Below are 24,490 nucleotides of genomic sequence, written 5' to 3'. Positions count from 1 at the left end.
TAGTTTGTCTTCCTTTTAGGCATATGGACATTACCCTATCGTTGACAATGTTGTACTTAACAATAGATCTTGAAATGTTTCTTTGACAATGGATGTGACATCATAACTTTTAAATTTATTATTGATCATATGACTTTTTGATCCAAAATAGCCAATACCCATCCATTTCAACTCACTAATGTTGACTGTGGAACAGACCTTCAATTATTCATAGGCAAGTTCAGGCTGGAGCTGAAGAGAATTAAAACAAATCCACAAGAGTATAAATATGACCTTGAGTATATCCCTCCTGAATTTGAAGACCAGCTCAAAAACATATTTCACACATTGAACACTAATAACTGAAGACCAGAGAAGTTGTGGAATGACATCAAGAACATCATATACGAAAGAAGTGAAAGTCTTTGTTATACCATGAATTTACTGGATATGGTTTTCTATCCAATGTCACCAAGTGAGTGGGTGGGGCCATACAAATAAGGTACAAAAGCCTATAAGGTTGGGATTGCTTAGTTTTGCCGTCCAGCTAGGTTTATAAAGGAACCATCTCAGAAGCAGGAATGGACGATCTCAGGACTATCAAGAAGGAAGAGAGGAGCCATTGCAGTACATTGTGTTCCATAGAGACAGCGCCGGGCCAGGCAGAGCCAGACAGCACTGGTGGACTCTGCCTTGCAGACGGAAAAAAATAATAACTAAACATGGGCAAAGGAGATCCTAAGAAGCCAAGAGGCAAAATGTCATCCTATGCATTTTTTGTGCAAACATGCCGGGAGGAGCACAAGAAGCACCCAGATGCTTCAGCCAACTTCTCAGAATTTCCCAAGAAGTGCTCAGAGTAGTGGAAGACCATGTCTGCTAAAGAGAAAGGAAAATTTGAAGACATGGCAAAGGCGGGCAAGTCCGTTATGAAAGAGAAATGAAAACCTATATCCCGCCTAAAGGGGAGACAAAAAAAAAGAAGTTTAAGGATCGCAAGAGGCCTCCTTCAGCCTTCTTCCTGTTTTGTTTGGAATATCGTCCCCAAATCAAAGGCGAGCATCCTGGCCTATCCATTGGTGATGTTGCAAAGAAACTGGGAGAAATATGGAATAACACCGCTGCCAATGACAAGCAGCCTTATGAGAAGCCTGCTAAGCTGAAGGAGAAGTACGAAAAGAATATCGCTGCCTAACAAGCTAAAGGAAAGACTGATGCAGCCAAAAAGGGAGTCATCAAGGCTGAGAAAAACAAGAAAAAGAAGGAAGAGGAGGAAGATGAAGAAGATAATGATAATGATGAATAAATTGGTTCTAGCGCAGTTTTTTGGTTTTGTCTATAAAGCATTTAACCCTCCTGCACACAACTCACTCCTTTTAAAGAAAAAAAATGGAAATGTTAGGCTGTGTAAGATTTGTTTTCAAACTGTACAGTGTCTTTTTTGCATCGTTAACACACTACCGAATGTGTCTTTAGCAAGCCCTGCACTGGCGGTATTTTCAATAGCCACTAACCTTGCCTGGTACAGTATGGGGGTAAATTGGCATGGACATTTAAAGCTGGTTCTTACTGGTGCACAGCACAAATTAGTTATATATGGGGATGGTAGTTTTCGTTTTTTCATCTTCAGTTGTCTGATGCAGCTTATACTAAATAATCGTTCTGTTAACTGAATACCACTCTGTAATTGCAAACAAAAAAAAAGCTGCAGCTGTTTTGTTGGCATTCTGAATGCTTCTAAGTAAATACATTTTTTTTTTAATTAAAAAAGAAGGAAGAGAGGAATGGAATGAGAGATCGCTACCTAGAAAAGCAGTGACAAACAACGTCCAGTGACACGAAGAGACAGAGCAGCTGGGGGCTCTAGGTCCATGGACTGGGGCAGAAGCCAAGGGGAAACATGACTAAGAAGCTAAAGAACAGCATGAAGCATGTATACAGTACAGGTGTTCCTGAAATGACTTAGAACTACTGTATGCCGAGTTCTTTTTTGATCCTAAATTGTACCATGTTCACTTCCTTAATAAACCCCATAGTCATGAAGATTGTTATGAGTTCTGTGTGTCCATTGGAATAGATTCTCAAACCCACATATGAAGTAGAGAGTGCTGAGGGAGGGACGGATGGTGTCAGAATAGGGTAAAAAAGGTTGGAGGGTAGAGGCATGTCTGACCTCAGCTTCATAGGAATTGGCCTTGGGCTAATTTTGAGTATGATTCTCTTTCCTCCTTGGGAAGTCAGACTTGGATCTCACATGGTTTTTTCAGTAATTAAAAAGACAAGGAAGAAAGAAAATATCAAAGTGAGTGTCCGAAAAGACTCTGAAACTTGATCTTGTACATAAAGTAGCTAAAGCAAATGGAAGAAATGATGTAGTAAAAGACCTGAACAGAAAATTTCAAAGGGCAGCTCAAGAAGACAAAGTAAAGTATTACAATGAAATATACAAAGACCTAGAGTTTAATAGTTTGAACTGCAGGGTCAGTGGTTCAAGCTCACCAGCCACTCCTTGGAAATCCTATACAGGGTCGCTATGGGTTGGAATCGACTCAGCAGCACTTTACAACAACAACAACAGAGTTTGAAAACCAAAATGGAAGAACACACTCAGTCTTCCTCAAGCTGAAAGAATTAAAGAAAAATTCAAGCTTCAACTTGAAATATCAAAGGATTCTATGGGCAAAATATTGTACAGTGCAGGAATCATCAAAAGAAGATGAAAAGAATGCACAAAGTCACTGTACCAGAAAGAACTGGTCAACATGCAACCATTTCAGGAGGAAATATACGATCACAAACCTATGGTACTGAAGAAAGACGTTCAAGCTGCACTGAAGGCACTAGTGGAAAACAAGGTTCCCAGAATTGAAGGAATACCAATTGAAATATTTCAACAAACAGATGCAGTACTGGAAGCACTCATTAGTCTATAGCAAGAAAGTTTGAAGACAGCTAACTGACCAACTGACTGGAAGAGTTCTATATTTGTCTCCATTCCAAAGAAAGGTGATCTTAGTAGAATATGGAAATTAGTTGACAATATCATTAATATCACATGCAAGTAAAATGTTAGTGAAGATTATTCAAAAATAGTTGCAGAAATTCAAGCCAGATTCAAAAGAGGATGTAGATTAAGGGATGTTATTCCTGATGTCAGATGAATCTTGGTTGAAAGCTGAGAATATGAGAACGATGTTTACTTGTGCTTTATTGACCACACAAATACATTTAACTGAGTAGATCATAACAACCTATGCACAATATTGCCAAACTTGTACATAGACCAAGATGCAGTCATTCAAGCAAAACAAGGGGATAAAATCAGGAAAGGTGTTCCAGGGTTGTATTCTTTCAGCATACTTGTTCAATTTGTAAATTGAGCAAATAATCTGAGAAGTTGGACAATATGAGGAAGAACATAGCATGAGGATTGGAGGGGGGCTCCTTAACATTCTGTGATATACAGGTAACACAACCTCATCTTCTTATAGCAAAGAGGATTTGAAGCACTTGCTGATAAAAGACTAGAGAAGATTGTCTTCTATGTGGCTTATGGAGTCCTGGTTTGGTATTGTGGCTTAATGCGCTGAACTGAAAGGTTGGTTTGAATGGCAAGGTCGGCAGTTCAAGTTCACCAGTCACTCAATGGAAACTCTATACAGGGTTGCTATGAGTTAGAACCAACTCAATGGCACTTAACAGCTATGTATGTGGATTATAAGGAGTCCTGCTAGCACAGTGGGTTACTTGTTGGGCTACTAACTGCAACATCAGCAGTTTGAATCCACCAGCAGCTCTGTGGGAGAAAGATGAGACTCTCTGCTCTTGTAAAGATTTACAGTCTCGACCTAAATGTGAATCCCAGAATTATGAAGGCCATCAATGAAAAAATAGGGACAAATGTGAGGGCTCGAATTCAGGGAGCACGCAGACTACCAAACATTTTGAAAACTACACAAACAAAAGTAAACAAAATAGATGATTGGGACATACTAAAAATTAAAAACGCATATGCATCAAAAGACTTCACCAAAAGAGTAAAATGGGAACCCATAGAATGTGAAAAAATCTTTTGGAACCTCATATGTATGTGAAAGTTGAACAGTGAATAAGGAAGATGACAGAAAAACTGATGCATTTGAGTTCTTGGTTGAGGTGTTGGAGAAGAATATTAAAAGTACAATGAATTGCCAAAAGAACAAATCAGTCTGTGTTGGAGATACAGCCAGAATACTCCTTGGAAAACAGGATGACCAGACTTTGTCTCTCATACTTTGGAGATATTATCAGAAGGGACCAGTCCCTGAAGAAGGACATCACATTTGACAAATATGAGGGTTGGAAAAAAAGAGGAAGACCATCAACGACATGGATTGGCACAGTGGCAGCTACCATGGGCTCAAACGTAGCAATGTTTGTGAGGTTGACGTAGGACCAGGCAGTGTTTCATTCTGTTGTGCACAGGGCCACTATGAATAGGTTGTTGTTAAGTGCCGTCGAGTCGGTTCTGACCCATAGCGACCCCGAACAGGTTTTCTGAGGCTGAGAGCAGACAGCCTCATCTTTCTCTCGCGGAGCAGCTGGTAGTTTCGAACTGCTGGCCTTAAGGTTCGCAGCCCGATTCGTAACCACTACGCTACCAGAGCTCCTTATGAGTAGTTACTGACTCAATAAATATAACAACAAACAACAACAAATTCAATCTATGTGCTGAGCAAATCATCTGAGAAGCTAGACTCTATAAAGAAGAAAGCTACATCACGATGTAGCTGCTAAACAGTGATTGAATAATTAAGTTCATTAACAGTTTGCTATATGTAGGTGACACAACCTTCCTTGCTGAGAGCAAAGAGGATTTGAAACACTTGATGACAAATATCAAAATATAGTCTTCTGTATGGGTCACAACTTAATGTTAAGAAAACAAAAATCTTCATTAATGGACCACTAAATAACATAATGATGTTGTTGTTGTTATGTGCCATCGAGTAGGTTCCGACCCATAGCGACCCTGTATAGGGTTTCCAAGGGTGTAAATCTTTACGGGAGTAGAAAGCCTCATCTTTCTTCCGCGAAGCAGCTGGTAGTTTCGAACCACTGACCTCAAGGTTCGCAGCCCGATTCGTAACCACTACGCTACCAGAGCTCCTTAAATAACATAATGATAGACAGAGAAAACACTGAATAGTCAAGGATTTCATTTTACTTCTATCCACAATCAATGCTCAGTGAAGCAGCAGTCAAGAAATAAAAGGACATATTATATTGGCCAAATCTGCTGCAAAAGTCCTGTTTAAAGTGCTGAAGAGCAAAGAAGTCACTTTGAGGGCAAAGGTGCACCTGACCCAAGTCATAGTTATTTTCAGTCATCTCATATGCATGTGAAAGCTGGACAGTGGATAAGGAAGACAAGAGAAGAATCAAAGCATTTGAATTATGGTGTTGGTGAAGAGTATTAAATGTACCATAGACGGCCAGAGGACAAAACAAATCTTTCTTGAAAGAAGTACAGCCAGAATCAACAATGGGGAGACTTCATGTCCTTTACTTTGGACATGTTATCAGGAGGGACCAGTCTATGGAAAAGGACATCACGCTTGGTAAAGTAGAGAGTCAGCAAACAAAGAGGAAGGCCCTCAACTAGATGGATAACAAAACAACCGCTGCGATGATGACACTGTATCAGACAGTGTTTCATTCTGTTGTGCAATAGAATTGCTGTGAGTCAGAGCTGTCTCCATGGCACCTAACAATAACAGTGTCTGGGGTGTCTATCTTTAAGCATTCCATTTCATTTTTGAGAACTCCTGACTTTCCTGGATTCATACTTTATACATTCCATATCCAGACCATTAATGGTGAGAGATCACCTTATTAATCCCCAAATCTGGAAGTTGGGGTTGGGGCAGAGAAAGAAGGGATCTTGGGACATTGGTGGGGGGTAATCATTTCAAGGCCTACCCACTTAAGCAACTTAAGTGGGGACCATTTGTCCCCAAGATAAAGCCAGCATGTAGCTTTAAGAAGGAAGAAAGGAAACCATAAGAAACCACTCAGGGTAACACTGGTTCCAAAGAGAGAACAAGGCCCTTCTTCTTGGCAGCTGCCAGCAAAAGTGAGCCAAGGAGAACCACACATCAGAGGCCTCACAGAGGTGGCCTGTCCCTTGCACATTCTTGCCTTGTCTCCATAGCCCCTCAGTCCCCATTGGTACTAGAGCTGCTACCACTAGAATGAAGACCCCTGCCAGAAGAAAGAAGGTTTGCTTGTGCTGAAGAATGATGAGTCAAGGTCAGCAGTTTCCAAACATCCAGCAGCCAGGACCCCATACCCTCATAAAAATATTTATGTTGGTTAAGTCTATCTATATTTACTGTAATAAAAGTTAAAATGGAGAGAAAAAAAGAAACACTTATTTAAGCATTTATTTAAAAATAACCAATAATCCATTCCATGTTAGCACAAATAACATCACATTGATAAAAATAGTTGTACTCATATTTTACCCAAAATAGTTTAGTAAGAAAAACGACATTGTTTTAACAATTTTTTATAATCTTTCCAATATCTGGCTTAATAAACAGCTAGATTTTTATATCTGCTCGCCTTTCAAACTGTTGTGATATTATTACACATCTTGCAGAACCTGGAAAACTATTCAGCATTTATAAGAACAATAGGTTCATTGTTTTGACGTTATGAACACCCCAGAGTCTCAGGAACCTCTATGGGTCCACAAATCACATTTTGAGAATTACTGTTCTAAACACAAGGAGCCCTGGTAATGCATTGGGTTGAGCATTGGGCTGTTAACCCCAAGGTTGGAGGTTCAAGCGCACCAGTCTCTCAGCAGGAGGAAGATAGGACTGTGTGTCCTTGTAAGGATTTACAGTCTCAGAACTCTCCGGAGCTGTTCTACTCTGTCTCATAGTGTCGCTATGAGTGGGAATAAACCTAACAGTAATGGATTGGGTCCGTGTCAACTTGACTAGGCCAAGATTTCCAGAGGTTTAGCAGTTGAGATGTGCTTATTCCCACGGTGATGAAACCTAATACAGGCATAGCTAACTCGATGATGAGTGGCTCTGAGCAGCCAATCAATTGAAGGGATGCTTCCTTGGGGATGTGGCCTGCTCCCAATATAATGGACAATCGGGAAAGACTCTCTTCCGCAGGGGACCTGGGAATCTACAAGTGTAAGCCGTTTTCTTGATAATAAACTTTTCTATATATATATACACATGTATATGTATCACTGGTTTTGCTTCTCTAGAAAACCCAGCCTAAGACAGGTCTTATACACTCATTTACAAATGGAATCAGGCAACCAAGAATTCCCATACACGTGAAGGAAATCAGTAGCTTGCAAAAGAACCAAATGTAACCCTGGAGAAAACAGGTCAATGAGGAAATTACAAGAGGACATTAAATAATTAGAATTATTAGAATACTAAATAATTAGTATTCTCTGAGAAATCAGATGGCAAGTGGACACAAAGCAAACAAAAACATCAGCATTTTTCCTACATGTCTGTCATTAACAACCAAGTAGGAGACAGCATTTACAGTGGCATCAAAAATCATAAGCGATATAGGTATAGATCTAACCAAGATTCTAGAGGGCCTACATAAAGAACAATTCTAAATTGTACTGTTGTTGTTAAATGCCATGGAGTTGGTTCCAACTCATGGAGACCCTGTATAGGGTTTCTGAGGAGCAGCTGGTTAATTTGAATGGCCCACCTTGCAACTCAAACCGACCTTGTGGTCCAATGCATTATCCTGCCGTACCACACCAAGACTCCAAATTGTACTAGAGGACAATATAATCGACTGAGAGACATGTTTCCTGTGGGAAGCCTCAGTATTATAAAGATGGCAGTTATACGAGTATGGTCTGCTCAGTAAACACCCCCTTCCTTATACTGACTTGAGGTGGATTTTTGTTAGAGGCATCCCGATGAAAGCAGACATAAATCATCAAGTGACTGCCTACAAGAAAACATTTGCAACACATAGGATAGTTGAGTTTGGAGGAGACACACCCATTCTTTGCAGACCCAGGTACAGAAGAGGTTTGTATCACATGTCTCCTCAGACTCCATTAGTGAGAACATACTTTACATTGGAAAGACATGCTTTACTGCAAGGCAGTCTGGGAAATGCAGTCTAGCTCAGCATCCTCTGCCCAGCTACAGATCTATTACTCCAAAAGAAAGGGGGGGATGCATTTTATCCGCCCACACTTCCATATTACTGTTACTGCTGTCAATTCAGCCCCTAACCCATGGTGACCCCATGCACACGCAACAAACTCTGTCCATGACTGGTGGACAGGAATTACACAGAGTTCTCCTGCCTGGATGGCGAGATTCAGTTACTGAACCAGCAATGTCGTTATCCCTTCTTTACTAATAAACACATGGAAATTAAACAATGAAAAGTATTTACTCTTTTTTTTTTTTCTTTCTTTCTATCTGATTGGGGGCTGCGGGGGATGCAAATAAACAACCTTATATATCAGTCTGGAGTATTCTTAACCAAATCAACAATCACACACACAAACACACATGCAAGGATTTCATTTTAGAGGGTGCTTAGAGATTCTTGAGGCCAGGCTTGGAAAGGAGCCGGGGTTAAGAGGCTGTCCAGGATACTGATGTCATAACTGGACTGACCACAGTCAGACAGTGGCATCATCACCACCCTTAACACCCTCTTCTAGACCAGGCGATCCTGGAATTCTCTACCCAGATGTCAGCACAGCCCTTTTCAGGACTTTTATGGGCCTGAGGGCAGATGTTTGTGTGCAGGACAGGTAAAGTGGGGAGACTGGACCGGCACGCTTTTTAGAGGATTTTTGCATCAAAACCTCAACTGCACATAGCAAACATTCCTTCTTCTGGGAATCTTCAATTTGTTGCAGAAAACATCTTAGTGGAAAAGCAACTCATAGTGCAACAGTGTTGTTAATTGTAGTCAAGTCAGTTCCCATTCATAGTGGATTTGAATGGCTGAGCTTGTGGTTATCCTAAAACACCACATCAGGACTTGTGTTGTTGTTGCTGTTAGGTGTCATCGAGTTGACACTGACTCATAGCGACCCTATGTACAACAGAATGAAACACTGCCTGGTTCTGGGCCAACCTCACTATCCTTGCTACACCTGAGCTCATCGCTGCCACCACTGGCCTATCCATCTTGTTGAGGGTCTTCCTCTTTTTCTCCATCCATCCATTTTACCAAAAACGTGTCCTTCTCCAGTGGCTGGTCCCTCCTGATAATATGTCCAAAGTATGAGAGACGAAGTCTGGCCATCCTGGCTTTCAAGGAGCACTCTGGCTGTACTTCTTTCAACACAAACTGCGTAGCAAAATGGGAAATTCCAGTTGTGAACCTGTGAGACCAAATGTTGGGTTCAAATCCTGGTTTACCAGCTGTGTGACTTTGGACAGATTACTTAACCTCTATGTTTCCTCATCTAAATATGGGGATGACAGTAATGGACCCCACAGAGGTTTATAGGATTAAATTGGTTAATATATGCAAAGTGCTCAGATAAGTTTTGGCATTTGATAATCTGTTAGGTATTCTTACTATTTTTACTACATATGCATACATGCACACACTCAGCTATTAGCAGTATTTACCTCGCTGTGGACTTCTGGTGTGGCACTGTAGGATTAGCACTAGACTGTGAATCACAAGGTCAGCAGTTCAAACCCACCAGGTGCTTCTGGAAACCCTATACAGGGTCACTATGAATCAGAACCTACTGAATCAGAACAAGCTGGATGTGAAGGTGCTGAGGATTATGGGGTTAGTAAAGGAGCTCTGGTAGCGTAGTGGTTACGAATCGGGCTGCGAGCCTCAAGGTCAGCAGTTTGAAACTACCAGCCTTTCCGTGGGAGAAAGATGAGGCTTTCTGCTCCCGTAAAGATTCACAGCCTCGGAAACCCTGTACAGGGTGGCTGTGAGTCGGAACCGACTCCACGGCACATAACAACAACAACAAAGTTCTGTTTATGAGCTCTTTCAATTTTTTTATAACCAGTAAGAAATGGATACATAGTTCTGGTATGGCGTTACAGGATAATGCTCTGGACTCCAAGGTCAGTTTGAACTGCAAGGTGGGTGTTTCAAACCCACTAGCTGCTCCTCGGAAACCTTATACAGGGTCGCCATGGGTCAGAACCGATTCCACCGCACTTAACAACAAGAAAGAAATAGATACATATTTCTATGTGTGGAGTCTTGGTGTGGCGCTGTGGGCTAATGCGTCAGACTGCAAAGTCGTTTGAACTGCAAGGTCTGCGGTTCAAGCTCACCAGCTGCGTCGCTATAGGTCGGAATCGACTCGATGGCACTTAACAATAACATTTCTTTGTGTGAACAAAGACTAAGCCCAGCCCCCTGCCCTGGCTTGGGGACATGTCTGCCATGCTGTCCTCCTGCCCCGGTCTTTAGCCGAACAGCGGAGAACTCTGCCTGTCATCAGACCTGGGATCGGATCGGGACCGTGTGGGCACCAGCGGGCAGGGAGATGGTGGACAGAGAGCACTCTCCGGTCCTTTGGACACCCTTCCCTCCCGGTCTCAGGAGGAGGAGAGGCTAGAAGTCTCCAATGCAGACAAGGTGATTCGCTAATCCAGTCTCTCACCTAAAACTGTGTTTGTCTTCGGGGAGATCCAGGCCCTTCACTCCAACTCTGCGTGGAAATAAGAGGGAAACAGGGCCAAGAAAAGTAGGCAGAGGGTGGAGTCGGTGAGGGGTGTGACTGGCGCAGCCTGAGGTCTGCACCCCAAGGACTCAGTGGGTCCCGACTCACAGCTGCCGGATATGGGGTTTCCGAGGAGTGGCTGCAAGGCGGCCCAGGAAAGAGTTAAGGGTGCGGCCTCGCTCCAACCCCGCCCCATTCCCCTTTGCCCCACCCCTCGCTTCCCCTCCCCTCTTCCGCGCGCCTTTGTCACTTTCCTCCTGTCTCCCCCTCCGCCCATCTCGGCCCGCCCCCGCCCGGATGTCTGTCTGGCTGTGGTCCGCGGTCTGTCCCCGGGTAGCCGAGTGGGTGGGCCGGGGGCGGGCGCCGGCGGCCCTGGAGCCGTTCCTGGAGCTCTGTCCGCACTCCCGCCAGAGCGCCTAGCCAGCCGCCCGGCACCGTCTCCCGCCTCTGGCTTGGAAAGAGTCCGGGAAAGTGGGTCAGCTCGGCGGCCGCGCTTTAGGAGGGGGTCCTGGGGGACAAGAGGCCTCTCGGGCAGGAGCGAAAGGCGTTCTCACGCTGACACGCCAGGGACAAAGAGGGTCCAGGCCAGCTGGCCACTGCCCGAATGCAGGGTGTGGCCGCCACCCGGGATGGTCCCCCAGGCACCGCACGGAGCGGGCGCGCTGCCCCTGCTCAAGGAGCTGGGATCCGAGACCACGCCTGTGAGGGGCCGAGGGCGTCAACTCTCCCCGTGAGGTACCCCAGCACTACGGCCGTCCTGGAGTGATGTTCCGAAGTCCCCTTCTTCTCGGAGCCAGAGCTTTGTGGCGCCTCCCTCCCTCCAGGCTAGAGCTGGGAGGCTCCCTCTTTCCCTCTTTGCCACCCCGCCCTGCCCCCTAGTGTCAGCCGCAAGCCCCTGCAGCCTCGGAGGCTCAGCTCCGGAGTCCGCCTTCTGTTGGTACTTCTGCCCTAGGTCTTTTGACCCCCAGGCCACTGCTTGTGTGTGCGTGTGGGGGTGGGGAGGGGCGGCGAGGCTGGCTCTGCTTTAGGGAGGCCTTGGGCTGTTGGAGGAAGCCAAGGGCGGAAGCCTGCCACTTCCAGTTTCTGAGGCATGGAGTCTGCTGGACAGTACAAGTTGTTTTTGGTAGTGCAGGCAACAGCCATTTCCGAACTGCGAAGCTGGAGGTGGGCACTGGTCAGCCCAGTCTCGGCCACTGCAATTCGGACAGTGTGGGTGCAAAGCCATCCCTTACCCCTCTGTGGTTGAGTCACTACCTAGGAGACTACAAGATACATCTCAGTGGCCGAGTGTAGACAATTCCTGAAAACCCTTCGAAGGGCCGCTGGACTCCTCAAGAAAGCTTAACAAGATGGACATAGTAGGTCTAGAAGTACCACTGGCGACTGTCCACCCTGTGTGACCCTGCTGGTGTTGAAATACTGATGGGTAGCTTCCAGCATCACAACAACATAAAGTTACCATAGTAGGACAAGCTGATAGATGGATGGTGGCTGTCCCCTTGGCCACCCCATACATTTTTCCATTTTACCAGATTTCAGAGCATTCTCAACTCTCTCAGGGGAGTGCTCTTCCATCCCCTGGTTCCCATTCACAATCTTCATCCTGTAGTACCACTCCCGGCACTGGCCTCTTGGCTGGATCTGAGAGGACAGGCCTCTGTGACAGCTAAGGTTTGAATGGATCTAATGACTGCTACCTTCTCACCTATGGACTGCAGCTTTGAGAAGCTTTTAGCACAGGGATCGTACTTTAACCGTGGTGTCATTTGATCATGTCTCCATGTGTAGTCAGCTAGAGAATTTCAGATCCCTCCTTTCTTCTTCTATACCTTTGCCTGGGAACAGTCTTCATTGGATTACTCCCAGAACAGGCCCATGGCCAGTCAGCTCTCAAGTCAGCCAAATATAGTGCTTCAGAGTGAAATCTTAAAGACGCATATCCTTACCAGTCCTGCCCAAGGGACCTCTTGTTTTATTTTAACTCTTTATTGACACTTGAATGAAGGTTTACAGGACAGAGCACTACATTCAACAAATTAGATACTCCGTGTCATTACAATGATTGCAATCTACTGCTTGCGCCATTGATACTCACTCTTTTTTTTTTTTCCCCTTCCTCCCTCACCTGCCCTATAACCATCATAGAATGTTTCATTCAGCAAGACCATCTTCACTTTTTACAACAGTGGTCTTCATGCAATATTTGTCTTTTTGTGACTGACTAATTTCACTCGGCATAATGTCTTCCAGGAGCTCTGGTAGAGTAGTGGTTACGAATCGGGCTGTAAATCACAAGGTCAGCAGTTCGAAACTATCAGCTGCTCTGCAGGAGAAAGATGAGGCTTTCTGCTCCTGTGAAGATTTACAGCCTCGGAAACCCTGTTAAGAGTCGCTATGGGTCGGAACCGACTCGACGGCACTTAACAATGTGTTCCAAGGATATTGCGTATTTGGAAAACATTTACATATTAAATAAAAGGAAATTAAATAGGAAACATCTATATGACTTCGAGTGTGCCTCTCAGGGATACAGGGCCCACATTCCACATACTATACTTGCCTGCAGGGCAGTCTGTTTGTGCAGCGCTGCCAAAACAAGGAATGGCAATTCCTGCCCTCGACGATGGAAGACTCTGGTAAGCTTTACATGGCTGGCACAAAGGCTTGAGGACGTCAGACAAATAATTAACACAATGAAGTGCCCAGTAGACCCTTTAAATAAACTCTGCTCCCCCCCCCCCCAAAAGCAAGGCATGGGCCTTGCCATATAGATTTTGAGAAAGATTTCAGTTCAGTTAGTTATGTTCTGTTTTGACTTTTTGGTCATAGGCCCAGTTATCACCTTCTAGAATCTTCCATCCTCCCACTAAACTCTGACTGAGTTCAGAAGTTCTCAGGGCAACTGACGTGGATAATAAGACCTGGAAGGTTTTTTTCATTAAGCCCTCCTTTAATGTCTGTTTGTGGCTAAGGTGTAGTCTGGGGCATCACATACTGATTAAATGAAATACACTATGCCCCTGGGCGATAGACAAATAATTGTAGTGTTTAATTCTCCCATTTGATGATTAATGAAAGGTTTGCTTATTTTGTGTGTATGGGAAAAAGCAACTTTAATACATTTGAACTGGAAAATCAATTTTTCATACTGTTATCCTGACATCCTAACTGGACTGCGAACCACAGGGTAGGCAGTTGAAACCCACCAGCTGCTCCTTGGAAACCCTGTACGAGGTCGCTATGAGTTGGAACCAACTCGACGGCACTTCACAACAACTCCTGACAGTCTTCACAGGCCTTCTTTTGCCGTGTTGCAACACAACCCTTCTTCCCGACACTGTTAACACACACCTTAAAACAGATGAAGCTTCTGGTGCCAAATAGTACGGAGAGATGTGGAGGGCGGTATCACCAGATGTCCTGTGTGTGGCTTAGTGATCAGACATGGCAGAACAAATATTTCTTCCCTAAACACTAGATAAACAGTAAAAATAAATTTAAAAATCTTTTGTCATCCAAGATCTTACCATCTTTAAACAAGGCTTCTCTCAAGCAAGAGATAAAAATATTCCTACCTGCAGCCCCGCACCCTCAGAACAGTCTGGAATCTGACAGCGTGGGATGAAGGTGCGGTTCAGAGGTCTGTTCAGCAATTAAATTTGCTCTTACCTGGCTGTGCTAAATTGGAGAACTCATTTACCACCATTGGGTATCAATTGTTTGTCTATTAATAGATGTGTTGTTAGTTGCAACCCCATGCACAACAAAATGAAACATTTTCCTGTCTTGCGCGAGGAGGGGTGTGTGTGTACACTGCATTTTGAGTGCTTCCTAACCTGGGGGGCTTGTCTTCCAGCAGTACATTCTGTTGGAATGTATACTTTCATTGATTCATTTCTAGAATGAGTTCAACAGGACTTTCTTCCTAGTGTGTCTTAATTGGAAGGCCTCCTGAAACCTGTCCACATGGGTAACCAGGTTGGTTTTTGAAATATCGCGAGTACAGCTTCTAACATTACAGCGACACACATGCCACCACAGTACGACAAACTGACAGACATGAGGTGGTATCACCAATAGAAGTGTGGTTTTCTTTCTTGTCTCTTTCATCCCTTCCATCTTTACCTTTTCCTTCCATTCTTTTTTAAATTTTTTATTATGGAAAAGTTCTATTTCAAATAAAAGGTTGAAGGAATAGTAAATTGAGCCCTGCCTATGTGCTCCTAGCCAGCTTCAATAATTATCATTATATAACCAATATTATTTAACTGATACTCTGATTCACCCCACCCCAGTTTATTTTGAATCAAATCTCTAGACAGCATGTAATTTAATCTATAAATACTTCAGAATTACATTATTTATTCATTGTTGTTACCCAGTGGCTTATATAAATAACAGCAATAACTTCTTAGATAATGAGGGTGGATAATTTGGGGTAGGATCAGTTGAACAGCTCACCTGTTGTTTTTGCCAAGGCTCTCTCATATGATCCAGTCAGCTGGTGACTTGGTTGGGGATGGACCCCTTGTGATGGCCTCACTCACGTGCCTTGAGTTGGCCAAGTTGCCTCCATTATCTTCCTTGTGACTTTCCAGTAGGCTAGCTTGAATTTGTTCATGTGGTGGCGGTCTTCCAAGAGCTCCTAGCAGCAAGAGAAGGCAGGCCCCAGTGTGCAACTGCTTTTCAAGTCTCTGCTTGCTAATGTTCCATAAACTCAAGCATGTTTTGTACCTTAGTCCAGAATCAGTGTAGAGAGGGAAACACAAAGGCATGGAAGTATGGGAAAGTAGCTATGGGCCATCACTGGAACAGTCTATGACAAGAATATATTTCTAAAAGATGGAGATCACAATTATTTAGCCTCAAAAATTAACTACCAGTGTTTAATATTGACCAGCACAGTGGCTCTAAAGGATAAGTACTGGACTGCAAATCACAAGGTCAGTGGTTTGAGCCCACATGCTGCTCCATGGGAGAAAGATGAAGCTTTCTGCTTCCTCAAAGATTTACAGCCTCCGAAATGCTATACAAAGTCACTGTGAGTTGGAACCGACTCAATAGCACTTAACAACAACAGCAATCCATTAAGAGTCTTTTTTTGTTTTATTTTTTCTTATTATTTATTTTTTACAAAACATTGGTCATTTCCACCATTTGTACATGTACAACTCAGTCACACTTTCCATGGTGCATGATCATCACCACAATTCATTTCTAATTGTTTTCCCTTTTTCTACTTTCCCTGTTAGTTGTGGGAAAGTTCCCAATTTATCATCTTAATAAGAAAATAAGTATACATTTGATTTGCTTCCAGCATTTGGGGGGGGGGGAGTGGAGAAGCCCCAGGCCCCCACCCTCCACAAAAAAGAGAAGAAAGCAATTTCCTCCCCCAACTTCTTCTTTTTCCCTTTGCTTGCACTTCAGACCAGCTGGCCCCTTTGCTCCCAGCCCTGGCCCCCAGGGACTAGGTCAGTATCCACGGGCTCAGGAGTTCATACTTCAGACCAGCCAACCCTTCCTAAACTTCAGACCAGCCAACCCTTCCTTCTCTCTCTTCTTGAGGTCAATGTGTGCCAAAAGAACCTATCCAAACTCAGCCGTATCTTCATTGCTACCTTTCCCCCATTTCCACTCACAAGTAGACCCAGGTGGTCATGAGTAAGCATACCAACTGCTTCCCACTGGCTCCTGTTAACTTTCAGTCCTAGGAGGGGGGTTTCTCTGATGCCCCCAAGGCAAACGGCTTGCTTGAAGCTCAAGAAGTCCAACAGTCTGGCTTTTTTTCTGCATGAATTTATTGTTCTCCCAGCAATTCTGGGGTGGTCTGTATGTCTTTTCAAATGCAAATGTCCCAACTCTGAAGGTTCTGGGCAAACTTTATTTCCCCTTTTAGCAAATCCAATCAAATATAGGCAACCTTACAAGCTCTCTATAATCATAATTTCAACTATTCATTTCTGTCATGCATGTATATCTATTTTACAATAATAGGCAGGAGCAATCAATATCTGAAACGCAGTCAAACACATAAACCTTTCAAAACCTTTTCTTCTCCCCTGGATTAACCTCTTTCATATGAATAAGGCCTTGGCCCCTGGAAGGATGGATCCTGTAGGCTCTGGCTTCCTATCAGACTTCTAGTTTAATCAGCATGTTATCTGCTTTAGACAACTCCAAAAGTCGCTTTTCTTCCTTCAGTTGAAGCATTTTATTTCTCACTTTCCTTTCAGCCATCACAGGTAACGAGAACCAAAATAACCATCTAAAATTCAAATGTTTCACTTCCTGTGCCCCTTGATTTTTTTCTCTTACAAAACCTCATGCTTCCCTGAATCTGGAGCTATTGCAATGAATCCGCTCCTGATGCCAACTGCAAAAACCATGTGGAGACCATATAGAATCATGATGTCATACAATAGCTGTATGAGACTACTTTCACTCAGCATCATGTCCTCCAGGTTCCTCCATGTTATACAGTGTTTTGCATATTTACTGTCATTCTTCAATGTTGCACAATTTTCCATTGTGTGAATGTACCAAAGTTTGTTCTGATGGGTATATAGGCTGTCACCGTCTTTTTGCTATTGTGAATACTACTGCAATGAACTTGGGTGTGCCATGGACCTTATTTCTTTAGGCTGTATATCAAGTCAAGAGATTGCTGGGTCATAAGGTATTTCTATTTCCAACCCTCTGAGAAAAGAGAGCCATATTATTTTCTATAGTGATAGTACCATTTTATAGTCCCAGACTCTTCACACTCACTCTAGCATTTTCTGTTTTATGCATTTTTTTTAACCTTGCTGTTAACACTGGAGTAAGATAATGCCACATTGCTGTTTTGATTTTTACCTCTCTAATGGCTAGTCCTAATGTGGCATCTGATGGTTTAAAATTAAGAAAGGCATGCAAGAAGGTTGTATTCTTTCACCATACTTATTCAACCTGTATGCTGAGCAAATAATCCGAGAAGCTGGGTTCTATGAAGAAAAACATGGCATCAGGACTGGATGAAGATGCATTAACAACCTGTGATATGCAGATGATACAACCTTGCTTGCTGAAAGTGAAAAGGACTTAAAAACACTTACTGATAGAAGATCAAAGAGCACAGCCTTTGGTATGGATTGCATCTCAATGTAAAGAAAACAAAAATCCTCACCATTGGACCAATAAACAATATTCTTATCAGAGAAGAAAATATTGAAGTTGTCAAGGACTTCATTCTTCTTGGATCAACTATCAACATTCATGAAAGCAGCAGTCAGGAAATCAAATGACGTATTGCATTAGGTAAATGTGTTGCACAAGACTTTTTTTTAAAGTATTGAAGAGTAAAGATGTCAGCTTGAGGACTAAGGTGTGCCTGACCCAAGCCATGGTATTTTCAATAATCTCATATGCATGCGAAAGCTGAACAGTGAATAAGGAAGACCGTAGAAGAATTGTCGCATTTGAGTTAGGGTGTTGGAGGAGAATATTGAAAGTGCCATGGCCTGCCAAAAGAACCAATAGATCCATGATGGAAGAAGTGCAGCCAGAGTGCTCCTTGAAGGCCAGGATGGCCAGACTTCATCTCTCATACTTCAGACATATTGTCAGGAGGGACCAGTCACTTGAGAAGGACATCATGTTTGGTAAGATGGAGGGTCAGAGAAAAAGAGGAAGACCCCCCAACAAAATGGAGTGGCCAAGTGGCAGCATCTCTGTACTCAAACGTGGCAGCAGTAGTGAGGTTGGCCCAGGATTGGGCAGTGTTTCGTTCTGCTGTGCATAAGGTCGCTATGAGTCAGTACCGACTCGATGGCACCTAACAACAACAACAACAAGATAAGCACTGGACTGCAAGGTCGGTTTGAAATACAATGTCAGTGTCTCAAACTCACCATCTGCTCCTTGGAAACCCTATCCGGGGTCACTATGAGTCAGAACTGACTTGATGGTACTTAACAATAGCAACTAGTGATCGTGATATATTTATTGGCTCCCTGAATCTCTTATTAGTTAAAGTGTGTGTTCATGTCCTCTCCTTATTTTTAAATTGGATTATTTGTCTTCTTATTTTTGAGGCATTGAAGTATTCTACACATTTTAGACAATAGTTCCTTGTCTGCTACATCATTGGAAAAACTTTTTCCTGGTCTGTGTGCTTTCAATTATATTTGATAGTATATGTAGGCCATGAATCAGTGCCGGTAAGTTTGACCCTATTCTTTCATGGATGATCTTTATAGTTCTAGTTAAGAGAATTGTGAAAATGTCAACACTATCCCAAACACTCTATAGATATAATGCAATCCCAATCCAAGTTCCAGCAACCTTCTTTAAACAAAGGGAAAAACAACTCATCAGCTTGATATGAAATGGAAGGAGATCTCAGATAAGCAAAGCATTACTGAAAAAAGAACAAAATATGAGGCCTCTTATTATATCCATAGATTGTTTGGGGTATTGTTGACATTTTCACAATGTTAAGTCTTCTTAGCCACAATAATGGTATATTCCACTTTTGTAGGTCTCTTGGTTTCTTGTAGCAGTGTTTTGTAGTTTTCTTTGTATAAGTCTTTAGTTTCTCTGGTTAGATTTATTCATAGATATTTCATCTTTGGGGTGACTATTGCAAACAGCATTGTTTTCCTGATTTCCTTTTCAGAATTCTCTTAATTAGCATAAAGGATTCCAGCTAATTTTTATTTGTTGATTTTGTATCCTGCCGCTTTGCTGAACATTCCATTTTCTGTTGTTAAGTGCCATCAAGTGAGTTCTCACTCATAACGACCCTGTATAGGGTTTCCAAGGAGCTGCTGTTAGGTTTGAACCACCGACTTTGCAGTTCCAACTCATTTTGCAGTCCAGTGCTTTATCCTACAGAGCCACACCAGGATTCCAAGGCAACTCAGTTGGTGCCCACCTCGCTCTGGCACAGCCCACAACCTTGTTGCTGTGAATTCTCAGACAGCAGGACATCCTCTAGGGGAGGATGAGGGTGGGGTTGGCCACTCCTTCAATCATCAGGGGAGTGAGGGGAACAAGAAAGAAGCCCATCAAGAGAGGAAACAAATCTTTACAGAGAGGATCATTCCCACCCCCTCGGTACACATGGTTGACAGGGATGGGAAACGTAGACATTGGCTACCCAAAATAGGGGGGCTATAAAGGCAAGAAGTGACTAGATTACAAGCTCTCAAGAGGGAGCCTAGTTCCAAAGGGTACAGGGAAAGGTAGAATCTCCACTGAGTGGTATACAACCTGACAGGATGGGGCTGATGAGAGGAGATGGGGATAAGATTTTTGTGGTTCAATAGTGAATAATTGCCGTCAGGACTGACTGTGAGTGTCACAAATGTAAAGGTAGACATTTTGAAACAAAAAGAGGGGAGTGGTTGATTTTGCAGTCCAGAGGCAGAGGTCCCTGGACCATCAAGGTAGAAGAGTGGAGTGTGGGACCCTACCCAGAGAAACAGTGATGCCAGAGATGGAGTGGCTGGGGACTCTGGACTCTGGACTCTGGACTCAAGGAGGGAGAGGGGCTGTGTGCTGAGGGCCGGAGGGCAGGCTTGTGGGGTGTACCCTTTGGTTGTTTGTTGATGTATGGAGGGGATTGTGATAGTTGCAATGAAACAAAATACTTTAGGATGAATGTAAAGCTAATGTTCTCCCATGTAAACTATCGCTTAATTCACAATAAAAACTTTAAAAAGGAAGAAAGAAGTACATCTTTCTGGTTGTCAGTTCCTGGTGTGAATCTGTGCTGGCAAGCTGTGTCTGTCTCTGAAGATGCCAGCAAAAGTTCAAAATGGTCAGTCCATCTCCCTCCTCCCAGTAAGTGTTCAGTTCACTTCTCCAACCTTTCCTCTGAAGCTCAGGGTTCATAATGATCATGTATGGGTGTTTTGTTTGGTCTCCCCTATCATGGTTGTGGAGTCCTGATGTGGCGCTGTGGGTTAATGCGCCAGACAGCAAAGCCGTTTGAACTACAAGGTCGGCAGTTCAAGCTAACCAGCTGCTCCTCGGAAACCCTATACAGGGTCGCTATGGGTTGGAACCAACTCAACGGCACTTCACAACAGCACTGGATTGTGAAGCACAGAGTTCAAACCCACCAGCTGCTCTTCAGAAACCCTATATAGGGTCACTGTGAGTCAGAATTAACTCGACAGCATCTAACTGAACTCACTTATCTTTGTTGCAGCGGGTCTGTCTGGTTCTCTTGAGCCAGAACCTACTAGATGGCACTTAACAACAACTGTCACATCATTTTGTTGTTGTTACTATTATTTATTTACAATTGACTTGTCTGAATCAGGCTCCAATCAAACCCAAACATTGTATTTAGTTAACTCTGTCTCTTAAATCCTTCAAATCTATAGATTTTCTAACCTTCTTTCTCCCTTTCTCTAAGCTTAAAATTTGTAATATTTTATGGAAGAAGCTTGATATTTTTTTCTGAGGAATTTCCCACATTCTGGATTTTTATTTGCACTCCTGGAGTTCAGTCACATTCTTAAGAGAGGTAGTTGGCAGAGAGGAAGGTTCCAATTTCAATGGACACTTGTGCCTGCTTCCTGGGAGACGCTGTGCGGTGTAGTAAAACAAAGATCACCAGCTTGACCCACCAACAGTGGTGCAGTGGTTTTCAGTCTTGGATGATGGTAACCATCACCCTTATCTCATTAGGGACTGCAGCACGCTAATACTCCAGTGTTTTGATTCCTCTAAGTGAGGTGGCTCATTAAATATTTGATTATCCTGAAGAACAGCTAATACACAAGAGACCAGAAAAGTCTTGCCTTTCCTTCTTGTTTATTGGTTTTCAGAGTAATATTTTGGCTCTCCAGCATGCTCCAAATGTGACGGGTAAATGTTTTGCTGTGTTTCTTTTGTTTTGACATTTGAATGAATTCGTGCTTTTGTTTATTTTCCCTATTTGAATTGTTCCAGAATATTACAGATTTATTTCTGTTTGATGCTCAAAAACTCTCTTCTCTCTGACCATGAGGTGGTTCAAGTTGTCCCCTAAGTCCTTTTAACATAACAATAATAGTCTCTGCAGGAGTCCAGGTGTGGTGCTGTAGGATAAGCACTGGACTGCTAACCTCAAAGTTGGCAGTTCAAATCCACCAGCTGCTACTCAGAAGCCCGTAAAGATTTACAGCCTTGGAAACCCTATCAGGGTTGCTCTGAGTCAAAATCTAGTCCATACAGCCCACCCCCACCACCATTGCTGTTACATGCCATTGACTAGGCTGAGTTGGTTCGGGCTCATATCAACCCTGTGTAGGGGTTCCGAAGAGCAGCTGCAGAGTTTGAATCACTGACCTTGCTCGTCAAACTGACCTTGTGGTCCAGTGCTTAATACATATAGCCATCTGTTGTTGTTAGCTGCCACATGGAGTTGGTACCAATTCATAGTGACCCTGTGCACAACAGAACGAAACACCACCCAGTCCTGGGCCCAAAGTTCCTACATTTGAGCTCATTGCTGCTGCCACTGTACCAATCCATCTCATTGGGAACTTCCTTTTTTTCTCCAACTCTCCATTTGACCAAACATGACATACTTCTCCAGAGACTGGTCCCTCCTGATAGGTCCAAAATATGAAATCTGACAAAGTCAAGTTTTATAATGAAATGTGCTAAGACCTGAAGTTAAAACCCAAAAGTTAAAACCCAGAAGGGAAGAACACACTCAGCATTTCCCAAGCTGAAAGAACTGAAGAAAAAAACTCATGCCGTGAATGAATATTGAAGGTTTCTCCGGGCAAAATAAGGAGACTTCGCAGTGTAGTGGATTATAAGCTGGAGTATCATATGCAAGATCAGTAGTTCAAACCTACCAGTTGTTCCATAGGAGAAAGATAAGGTTTATACCCTATACAGCACCTCTATGAGTCGGAGCCAACTTGTTGGCACACAACCACCACCATGAACAACAACAAAAATTTTTTTTAACTTTTTATTGTTAGTTGAGTGAAGGTTTACCCACAAGATCGTCCATTTTACATCAGCAAATCATACACTCTGTCTGTGTCTTCTCAATGTCTATCCCCTCCCTGAAACAACAGTTACCCTTCTTCCTGTGGTTCCTATTTCCATTCCACCCCGCTTCCCATCCCTTCTTACCTTTGTCTTTAAGTTAAGTGTTGCCCTATGGATTTTGAATGTTTTAGTGTACATTAGTAATGTTGTATGTATTCCTATGTAGAGCCCTATATATCTATATGCTGCTTGGCTGACAATAGGTCATGAAGGTATGCTCGCTTCCAGACCTAACGGGTGGTTAGTAGCCACAGTCTCAGATTCCTCCTGTCACTTTCAAACCGGAAAGCCTGGTCTTTTTTTTAAAACAAGTTTGAGTTTTATTGCACATTTTCTGAAGCTCTATTTTCTAAGGTGATCCCTTTCAGAGCAGTTGGTAGTGGTAGCTGGGCACCATATAGTCCAGCTCTTAGAACTGTGGAGTCTGACGTTCACATGTCCCATTAGTCCAGTGGACTAATCAATGTCAAGCCTCTTCAATTCTTATCACTCTTCTTTCTTCTGCAGATAGAAAGACCAATAGCTATATCTTAAATTGCCACTCCAGAGCTTTTATGATCCCAAAGGCTACTCCCCAAAGTAGGATGTAGAACACTGTCTTTGTGGACTATGTTATGCCAATTGACCCTGGTTTCCCCTGAGGCCCCCAGGCCCGGCAACCCTTTGCTTAAGATGCTTGATAATAGCCTTTTGCCCACCATATGCTCCATCACAATCAAATTTATGTTTGCAGGAAAGGTAAATACTCATGTACCAGTATCCTCTTTCAAACTCTTATATACTTATGGGATACATAAATATATATATATATATGTTGTTATTGTTGTTAGGGGCCAATGAGTCAGTATGGACTATTAGCAACCTTATGCACAGCAGAACGAAACACTCACTGCCCAATTCTGGGCCAATGTGTATGTATACATCTTTTACTCTTTCACTCTTTCAACCTGTGTGTATGTATCTACCCATTGTTGTTGTTGTTATGTGCCATGGAGTCGATTCTGACTCATGATGACCCTGTACAGGGTTTCCTAGGATGTAAATCTTTATGGGAGCAGAAAGTCTCATCTTTCTCCCATGAAACAGCTGGTAGTTTCGAACTGCTGACGTTGAGGTCCGCAGCCCAATTCGTAACCACTACGCTACCCATAGAACACTATTTTTCCAAGGTTCTGTATATATCACTTTTTAGCTCTATCCTCTTTAGCCTTTGCATACCTCCCTGTGTCTTTACCTGTCTTCATCATTCTTGTGCCAACCTTCCTCTTCTTGTACATCGCCCTCCTTGTCACCTAAACTAGCATATGTCTATCCTCTAGCCAGTGAATTACTTCTGTTCCCTTACGCTCTTGGAAACCATCAAAGATTGTTTATTTAGTATGAAAATCTTTTCTTGAGTGTTTACAGTGGTCTCATACAATATACTTGTCCTTTTGTGAATGACTAATTTCACTCAGCATAATGTCCTCCAGGTTCATTCATGCTATGAGGCGCTTCACAGATTCATCATTAGTCTTCAACGTTGCATAGTATTCTGTTGTGTGTATGTACCAAAGTTTGTTTATCCGTTCTTCTATTGATGGTTATTTAGACTGTCTCCATCTTTTTGCTGTTGTAAATAGTATTATGATGAATGTCAGTATGTGTACATCTACGTGTGTCCTGGCTCTTATTTCTTGTGGATATATACCAAGTACAGGGATTGCTGGGTCATATGGTATTTCTATATCCAACTTTCTGAGGAAGTGC

General features: G+C 43.0%; 2 pseudogenes; both read left to right on the top strand.

Annotated features, from left to right (window-relative positions):
• The first annotated feature begins 701 nt into the window (after positions 1 to 701).
• Positions 702 to 1,285, top strand: LOC102824525 (annotated as a pseudogene).
• Positions 1,286 to 10,818: 9,533 nt separating this feature from the next.
• LOC102835875 overlaps positions 10,819 to 24,490 on the top strand; it is a 30,729-nt pseudogene continuing 17,057 nt past the window's right edge.

This window comes from Chrysochloris asiatica, unplaced genomic scaffold (genome assembly GCF_000296735.1).
Source record: "Chrysochloris asiatica unplaced genomic scaffold, ChrAsi1.0 scaffold00184, whole genome shotgun sequence".
Taxonomy (NCBI): Eukaryota; Metazoa; Chordata; class Mammalia; order Afrosoricida; family Chrysochloridae; genus Chrysochloris; species Chrysochloris asiatica.
Note: the sequence above shows the minus strand (reverse complement) of the source record. Positions and strands in the feature narration are given on the sequence as shown.